Here is a 9,847-nt window from a genome sequence, read left to right on the forward strand (position 1 = left end):
CAGCTACTTGCTCCATATCTTCACTCTTCCTGGAAGAGTTTGTGATAAAAATGAGTTGCTGTTTCAATCCCCCTACACCTATACCTGTTCCTATAACTGCTGCTAGACTTGCTCTTAGGACAGGGACAACAATGGGACATTTTTTCTTTGTAGGGGATGTTCTGGGCATGAGAGGGCATCTTGAGTACTTGTGTATCTGCAGATATAGAGATTTCAGGGTGACAAAGGTGCATACGCAGATTCCAGTCCACTTGGCCTGCATGCAGCTGTAAGCCGAGTTACTACAGATGAATATCCCTCAAGTAGAGCACTGAGTATGATTACAATAAGAGGAAAAAACCATTGCCTACTGTGTTTGTGTCATTAATTGAAAGTAGACAGGTAAACTTTGAGGCGGGAAGGATGACATTGTCTGCTATTGGTCCTAGGAGAGTTGTTCTGTTGGTCCAAAATCTAATTTACTGAAGTACAATTAGGTGCAACAGGGGTGGCTTCAAATGCTCCCTGTTGTAGCGGGAGATAAAGCCAACAATCTTTTCTGAAGCTTAGGTTAGTATGATTTAGAAATTGAAAGGTAGTGTTTATAGAAAGCATTTTGTGGAGGTTTCTGAGTCGGTTGGATGAGTTTCTTTAGTTCTGAGATTAATATTTTTATGTCTGTGTGGTAACTTGGGCTTGGGCTATTAAGTGATTTTTTTCATTTGCTCGTTTTTGTCTAGCTCTGTCCCATCACTTAAGCTATGATGTGTATAGTAGGACCAACACTTGGATTGTCCTGTGTGCCCATTTCAAGTGTTGGAGTTGGAAGTGCTAGAAGCTACTAGCTGTCCAGTCCAGAAAGTGTGCCTTCCTAGTGTAGCCGACTTGTAGCAAGATGAGTATAAATAGGTTAAGACAGAGTAGCAGGTTGGGGGACACGGGTGTGTGTGTGTGTGTGTGAGCTGAGTTAGACCAAGGTAGGTAAGGTAGAGAAAAAGTAATGGGGGGAAGGTGTTATAGATTTGGGTGTCTTATTAGAGATTGGGGTTTAGAGTGTGAGGGCTAGAAGTGAAAAAAGGGATATTTTGTTAGTGTAAAAATCAAGAGGAGGTCTTGGACCCAGGAGAGAAGTGAGGAAAAAGACCTTACAGAAACTGGGAAAAGGTTTTTCAGGAGTGTTTCAAGAAAGAATCACTATTAGCAGATGAGACAAATGCAATGAAGAGGGCTCATGGAAGATTTACTTAACAGTCTGCTTCTTCTGTGACTTTTTGTTAATGTGACCTTGGTGGACCCCAAGGTAAAGCAGGCATTTTGGGGTGATGACTCATCATGGTTACAGGGAGGATTCAAGGCTGGCAGCAAGGAGGAGTGGGTCCTCTTAATCCTGGAGACATGGAACCATGGAGCTTTGACAAGTACTTTCAGGGCTGTGGGAATGGTTGAGTACCTGATATTCATTTAGGACACAGATTCAAGGGATTCAGTGTTTGGGGTAGAATCCAGTCTCCTGGGTGCAGGGAGGTCCTGTACTGGGTTTAGGTAGGACTTGGTCAGCATGCTCTCAGAGTTGTTTTATGAGGCTGGGAATAGGAATATAGTCACCTAACAGGGAGATTGATTTGAGTTGGGAAAACTGCCAGAAAGATCCGATCAAGGGAGCTCTGGTGTCCTAGTGGCAAGAAGCTCACTGCAATCCCAAAGGCACACCATTTTGAATCCACCAGATGCTTCTGCTAGAGGAGGAGCAACCTCCTCCTGTGCCAGTTTGATCCAATTAGATAGCAAGTGTGTACACACACATTATGGGCAACCATACATACGTTCAACGGGACTAAGAAAAAAGGGGCTTTGGGGACTGGTGTCAAGGCTATGGGAAATAGCTTGGCCCAAGGTTATTTCAGATCTTTGGTATGCTTGCTGTAATTTAATTAAACTGTCAAGTTTTTCCACCTTTCCAGATGACTGAGTGTGAGAGGCACTATGGAGTTTCCATTTCTTGTATTTGACAGGGGAGAAGAGAGATGGTTAAAGGAGAGGATGCAAGGCCATCAAATCCTGCAACTGAGACCTGTGAGAGAAAAGTGTCTCGAGTATGTGGGCAAGGCAAAGTACCCCTTGTATGTATTAAAAAGGAGATTGGCTTACCAAGTCAGTTACCCTAGGCTCTTCTAAGGTGGTATGTGATGGAGCAATGGCCAGTCTAGCAGGCTGGGTTGGCTCAGGTCTAACTGGGAGGTAGCCCATTGAGGAGCTAAGACTGACCCTTCTGAAAAGGGGGGCAATCTACCTCCAAATACCCTTTACCCATTTGGGCCATGGCCCTGCAGGCCAGAGAATAGGACACTTTTGCCCAATGACCTCTTCCACACTTAGAACAGGAACCAGGTTGGATTTTATTAGGTGTTTTTGAAGTACAAGTTCTTAAACACAGCTGGGAAGAGCTGGTACTTAGCCTTATCTCTTGGGGCCTTTTTTTCCCCCTGCTCCGTCCTTGAAGACTTTAAATGCCAAACTCAAAAGATCTTGTTGGGAAGATTTGAGGGCCTTTCTGTTTTTTGACGTTTTTTCAAATATTGGGAGTGGATTCAGAAATTAAATAGGAATTTAAAACTATTATACCTTTGTTGAATTAGCGTCAATTTTTGTATAATTTTGGAGAGCTTCTGTTAATCTAGAGAAAAATTAGGCCGGGTTTTCATCAGATCTTTGAAAGATTTCAGAGTTTTTCATAATTGACTGTTTTAAGAGCTGCCTTTTGAAGTCCATCCTGGCCAGGCCCATCAAGCTGATCGTCCCAGTTAGGGTCATCCATTCTTTGTGGGTTGTTAGCATGTGCCTGGGTGGCTAGCCGAACTTTTTCCTCAGGGAAGAATTATATATAGGTCATATGACTGGGTTAAATACCTGAATTCCTTGATGTAGGTGTCTGGGTCTGTTGAGAAGAAGCCTAAACATTTTTTCAATTTGGGAGGTCTAAGAGGGGGAACATGACATGAATATGATCAATTCCCTCTGATCCTGCTACCTCACTAAGGGGACTGCGGGTTGGCAAGACTGAACAGGAATAAGACAGACAGGAGGAGTTTGGGTCTAGATTGGGCTTGGATGAAATATCCTGTGGTGGGGTCATGTTTGCATTCAGCAAAGGTGGAGCAGTAGAGGGTCCTGAGTGATCTTCGGGGGTCAAAAGAAGTAGGATCCTGTTCAAGGAGGGGGGATTTTGAACGGGCTACAAGGATTTGAAAGTATAACAATTATGACAGAGGGAAAGGTGAGAGCAAAGGCCTGAACGTAGGGGATTTCAGACCATTTGCCATTGTATCGGCAGAAACTAAAGAGGTCTCTGAGTGTTAAAATTGAGTGTCCCAGCCCAGATCTCTGGAACAAAATTTCCTGTACTCTCCAGCTAAGAAATCTTTCCTCTTCCAAAAAATAGTGTCCCAGAAAGTCAACTGCTGAGGAAGGACAGAACGTAGTTCAGGCCAAAAAAATTTTATTGAGATAGGACGGCCAGGCAGACTCCAAAGCTCCCAGGCCTAAAGTTAAGGTAAGGTTACGGACGGTTTTACAAGTGTTACAAGATAAGGAAGTAGGCAAGGGGTTGTACTATGTTACAAGATAGATAAGGGTTTGTACAGTTATTTCTGGGGAATGGGAGGGGGCGCAGCCCCACAACACTAACCTTACCAGGATGTGAGCAGGACTCCGGCCAGATGTTTTTGGGTGGGTGGGAACTAGGGGCAACGGCGCGATATTCTTCCTCCAGTTACTCTAACTTGTTAATACTTCCGCCACACAAAGTCTTACCACGTGGTCGCCCTGCCTGCCGGGCCGCCAACCTTAGCGTCGTCTCAGGATAACCTACTGGACCTGAAAAGCAACCACACGAAATGTAGACAGAGTTGCTTCTGCCATTTAGGGCAAGCAGCTTACAATCATCAACCCATCAAGAGCACATAATCCCAAGCCTCAGTCTTGCAAAATAATCAGACTGCACGTGCAGTTTTCATACGAGGTGTCAGAAATTAAAGCAATTCATCACGGGCTTGGGGCTGCGTCAGGGAAAAGGCCGGGATCAGGCTTACCTGGGCGGTGTTGTGGGTCAGGAGATTAGACTCAAGTGTGGATGTGGGTTAAGATGGCCTCCAAGATTGTAGGACCACATCCAGGCCCAATCTAGAGAGCAAAATCACAGCTTCTAAACTCGGAACATAACATTTAAAGGAAAAAAAAAAAAGCGCCAGGGGCCAAGTCTTTATAGAAACTGCTTCACTTTTGTGATTGGACCATCTTGACGGAAGTACCTTCCTCCTCGTAGCTGATAGGCTGTTCTCTCAAACTCCAGTTGTTTTCACCAATCAAGCCCAGAAGATCCGCCTTTTTGCGGAGGATATTGAATCCAACTATGAGAGACGACCGGACACAACCAATCAGATTCCTATTCGCTAAAGTCACCAATCCTGCCTCTGGGTGGAGGGCAGCCGGAAACAGTAACTTCTCAAACGCCGCGCTCTTCCAGGGCCCCAAGAACCCTGGAACTACAAGTTCCGATAGGCGCAGCGCCCGGGCGCTTCCGGCTCGCGCATCTGGTCCCTTTTTTGGCCAGTGGCCGAGGGGGACACGATGGCGCGCAAGAGGGGCACTGCTGCTCCCCGGAGGCTGGAGCTGGGTAAGTGTCCTCGCGGTGAGCGGGGCCGAGGTTCACAGCTTGAGGCCGGGCTTTGGGTGCAAGGAAGGCGCCGTGAGATCGGGGCTCTGGGTAGGGGTTGGGGGTGGGAGGGGAGGCGGGGCTGAGTCGGGTCGGGGGTCTCTGTGTTTGCACGCCTGTTGGTTTGGCATAACTCCATTTCTTCTATGTGTAGTCCTTCCTGCATTTATTAAGCGCCGCCTGAGTGCCTGGCTCTGCTTTAGGCGCTGGAGAAGCCGTGAGGCAATAGGATCCCATTTGTAAAGTCGGTTTCTCCCCTACCGCGCTGTTGACACTTGGGCTGGATCGTGCTTTGTGGTGGGGGAAACTCTCTTGTGTATTGCAAAATGTTGAGCAGCATACCTGGCGTCCACTCATAGATGCCAGTGGCACCCCTGCCCCCAATTCTGATTAACAGAAGTGTCCCCATCACGCTAGAGGGAGAACCACTCCTAGATGGAGAACCAGTGTTCTTGAGAGAGAAGCGGCTGACTGACAGAAACGATAACGTAGCTATGGGAGAATGATCAGGGTGCTGAGAAAATTGGGGTCCCTGACAGATTGGGGAAAGAGGCAGGTCCTGGAAAGCTGCCCGGAAGAGCATTCTGAGACGAAGGACGAGATGTACAAAGTCCCTGAGTAAGAAAGGGCTTGGCCAGGGTGGACTCAGTACAGCACAGTGGTGAGAGAAGTTGGGGAGGGAGGGCCAGTCCACGGGGTTCAGGGTGGAGATCTTAATGTGCTTACGAAACAGATTGCCGTAAATGAATTCCCATCCAGAGTATTGAGAATACCATGGACTGCTAGGAAAACAAACAGATTTGTCCTGGAGAGGGTTAAACCGGGTGGCTCCTTGGAGGCAAGGATTCTGAGGCTCCGTCTAACTTACTTTGGACATGTTGTGAGGAGAGACCGGTCCTTAGAGAGGGACATCATGCTTGGGAGGGTGGAGGGACGGCGCAGGAGAGGAAGGCCCTCTATGAGGTGGATTGATTCAGTGACTGGGATAATTGGGATGGGAGTGTCAGAGACAGTGCGATTGGCACAGGACAGAGCGGAGTTTAGGGCTGTTGTACATAGGGTCGCAGGCGACTCGACGGCACATAACAACAACAGCAACCTTGTGTGTTCTGAGTAAAATTGTTCTCCAAAGGGTTTTCAGTGGCTAAATTTTTTTCAGAAACAAGTCGACAGGCTTTGCTTCTGTAACTCAAATTTCCAGCTTTTTCATTAGCCAAGTGCGTTAATTGCTATTTCCGTAAGTGCATGCTACTGATTGCTCTGGAGTAAATTCCAACGCATAGTCACACTGGTGGAATAGTTAAGTTATGTGTTGTGCTGGTAATATTAAGGTTGAAAGTTTGAATCCACCAGCTGCTCCTTGGGAAAAAGAAGGGCAGTCAGTCTCCTTCCATTAAAGATATACAGCTTCAGAAACTGAATGGAGGCTCCGGATGAGTCAGAGTCCACTCAATAGCAGTGGGTTGGGTTTGGGTTTCTGGTAGGATGGAATAGACCTGCCCCATAGAGTTTCAAAGTTGTACGTGTTTTACAGGAAGTCTTTCTCTGTGACATCTTTCACTTGTGGAGGAGGTGGTAAGTTTGAGCTGCTGGACTTTGAGTTAGCAGCTGAGTACTTAATGATGTGCTGTCAGGGCCTCTTTTCTGTGCATAAAAGGGTAGTTATTGGGGTGACAGGTCAGAGCTTTGTATAGAAAAGAAGCTTGTGGCTGTGGGTGGATGTTGGAGTTTGGGGTTCAGTAGGGCATTGGGGCAAACAGTGAGGCTGCCAGGACGGTCTCTAGATGAGCAGTTTAACAGGGCAGGCATCCACCGGACCTCAGGGATCTGGCTGCTCTGACCTTGTTGCTTTAAGCCTTGAACAGTCAGCTGGGACTGAGTCTGGATCCAGTGGTAGGTCTGAGCTAGGTCTCAGGGAGAGTCCGACCTTGGGTGGGCGAGGCCCCAACCCATTCTGCTGTCTCTCCTGCTTATAGTTCCCTTCTCAGACCTCTCTCTGGATCCCCCATGCCCAATATGGCCTTCCTCTTTTTTTTTCCTTTTTCTTCCTTTCCTTTTTTTTTCTTCCTTTCTTTTTCTTTTTTTTCTTTTGAGGGTCTCTCCCTCACTGGATCACTTCCCTAAGGGTTGGAAAAGCAGGTGCTGGCTCTGTGGTCCATCCTTGCTTCACCTCTCTGGACATTCTGGTTTCTCCACAGAACCCTTAGGTTCTGGGCCCCTGCCTCCTGTAGCTGCTCTCCTAGGGCCAGATCCTCCCTGCGAAGGAGCAGGAGGGTGGATGGCCTGGCCAGTAGAAGTAAAAGCCTCCAGTCTGCGAAGTTCCCCCAGGATTTCCCCATGGCTGTGGGGCAGGATCTTTCTGGACACTGACAGGAACAGTTGGGGTTTTTGCCCCCCATCTTGAGCACAGGATCCAAATACATGCCAGGTCAAGACCTTGGCAAGCTGCTGGAGGAAGGATGAACCATTTGGAAAGTGTGAGAAGGGGTGATTAAAGGTAGAGGGGTCAGGGCTGCTTGGCAGGCACTTGGCACTGGACATGATAACTCAGGGCTCCCTAGCTCAGTCCAGCTTATGTGCCCAGGACCTCCTCTGCAGGGGGCAGTGCAGGAGTCAAATGGAGCCTAGTGTGTGTCTGGCTAGCACTGGCTGTGTGTCCCTGAGCTGCCTGCTCAACCTCCCTGAGCCTCCACCTTCAGTTCCCCAAAACAGCTATTGTTAAAGGAATCTTCACTTGTAAAACCCTCTCTCATACTTCCACCCATTTTTTCACTGAGCAACCCAAGTCCCAGGCGGGTATGTGGTTGCCCAAAAAGCTGCATGGCTGCTCACCTGAGGTGAGATTTGGATTCCAATCTGGCTGGGCCAAGCCCCTGTGCCCTTTACAGCTCTGCTAAGCCATCTCTGTAGCAGACATCACTAGATGTCCATGAGGGTCAGTGATGGCCAGGCCAGGCGCACTAGGCTGAAAAGATGCTGGCACACGCCTTTGTTTTTTTGGCTGTGAGCTGGCTCCGTGGGAGAAGTGATAGAATTGCCCCTTAGCACTGTCTTGTGGAAGTGGGGTCAGATGAGGAGGGAGACTGAGCCCAATGGGCAGACCTGGTGCTGGGGGCCCCCAAGCAGAAGAAGGTCAGAGTTGGCTGAATGCTGGAGGGAGGGGACTTGAAGCAGTCCCAGGAGCCCCCACCGATGAACCCCAAGGGGCTGAGACCCTGGACCAAGTATGCCCTGGTTCCTGGGAGCAAGTGGTGATGTTGACACACAGCTGGAGTCAGGCAGAGCTGGCAGGTGCCCTCTGCATCCCTGTCACACTTTCAGACCCAGTTCAGGTTTAGGGGCCCGACAGGGAATTTGGGGAGATGGCAGCGCCAAGTGTCTTAGAAGGCACAGTCACCTTCCTTGGGCACTGGCTGGCTGACAGAGCCAGGACCTGCTTCCTTCAGTTGGACATTCCGTTCCACAGCTGGGAGAAGCTTCCATGTTCTACCCCTACCACATCCTAGTTGGTAGGGTCTGGGCTGGAGAGCCAGAGAGGCCCCTGCAACTGGGCAACAAGACTAGAGGACATGTTCCTGCTTGAAATCCAGCTAGTTAGCCTTTTCCTCCAGGAAGCCCTCTTGACTTCCCTCAGACAAGCCAAGCCCTGGAGGAAAGACAGGAGATGGGGAGATGCTGCTTGTACCCCCAGGGAGAGGTGGAGAAGGGTCAGGCATTCCTGTTACTATCATTACAGATAAAACTGAAGCCCACTGAGTGGACAGACCTCCTTGCTCCAGTAGGTGGAGCTGTGGATGCCAGAGAGGCTGGAACCCCGGAGAGAAACCAGGGCAGGAGAGGGTGGAGGTGAGGGTACCAGGCCAGAGCCCAGGGAAAGGGCCACTGGGGACACGTTGGGCTGTGATGGAGAGAGAAGGAAGCAAGTCAGGGGCTGGAAAAAGGAGGCCAAGCAGGCACTGTTCCCCCTCTGGCGTCACACTCTGTGTGTCAGGGATGGAAAACCTTGCTCAGAGTCGTGCAGGGAACCACTGGGGAACATGTGGCTTTGCTATGGCAACCAGGCCTGTTTCTATAGGATTTGGCAGCCCAGCCTAGACTGGGACCTGAGGCAAGGGCCAACTTGGGGCCAGGCAGCTCCATTACTGGCCTGGAGCTCCAGCTGGTTCCTGGGGCAGGCCACCGCACCCTACTCAGCACTGTGGCTCAGGGGACCCCCAAACACTTGCCCTGTGATGCAGCCGGCTTGCTGCTGGGAGCTTCCCACTCACTGCTGCCCTCTCTAGGGCCCAAGTGGTTGGGACCCTGCCTGCTGGGCCCAGACCCAGAGGTGTGACCATGGGTCTTCAGTTCAGATGGTGCTGGGAGGGACCCCTCCTGCAGTGCTCAGAGGACGCAGGGCAGTATATGCAAAACGAAGACCCTTATTTGCGAAGTGGCAGGGGATGTACCCCCAGGCCTGGGCCCCCCTTGAGCCTCAACCCCAGCTTCAGGTGTGAGGGAGGTGGCTGGTCCTGCCCTGGCTGGGCACGGCCTTTTCTGGGCAAGGTCAGCAGTAGCCAGCTCGGGGACTTGTTGGCCCCTCATGCCCACACCTACCAGGAGGATAGCCTGCTTCCTCTGGGACCAAAGGGTCTTCCTTCTGAGTGGGGTCCCTGGCTCCCAGGCTCCTCCTTTGGACTTCACCAAGAGGGTGATGGTGAGCCTTCTTAGCGCCCCCAACTCCACTGCTGCTCAGAGGACCCTAGACAGCCCACTCAGCTTGGCTGGATGACTTGGCTGATAGAGAAGTGTCCTTGCCTATGGTGACCAGACCAGGGTGGAGCACCAGGCTTGTGTCCAGCAGGTTGCCAAGGGGACCGGGGGTGAGAGGTGGTCAGTACTGCGAGGCCAGCCCCCCTAGAAATCAGGCAGAAGACTGCTCGTTGCACAGTGTGATGCAGAGTCTCAGGATGCCTCACACTTGCTGGGTTATAGGGCAAAGCGGGGCTGGGTAGAGCTCTGAGAACCCCATGGATTCCAGTCTGGCCCTCACTGTCTGTGGAATGGCCCGGATTCTGCTTGTGGCTGTGTGACTTTCTCATCAGCTCACCTTGGAGCAGGGTGCTCATCAGGCTGCATGGATGGGGGCAGCTGGAGGCATTCCCGGGACACGAGTGC

The sequence above is a fragment of the Elephantulus edwardii genome, unplaced genomic scaffold (genome assembly GCF_000299155.1).
Source record: "Elephantulus edwardii isolate Elephantulus edwardi_28Jun2011 unplaced genomic scaffold, EleEdw1.0 scaffold00132, whole genome shotgun sequence".
In the NCBI taxonomy this organism is placed as follows: domain Eukaryota; kingdom Metazoa; phylum Chordata; class Mammalia; order Macroscelidea; family Macroscelididae; genus Elephantulus; species Elephantulus edwardii.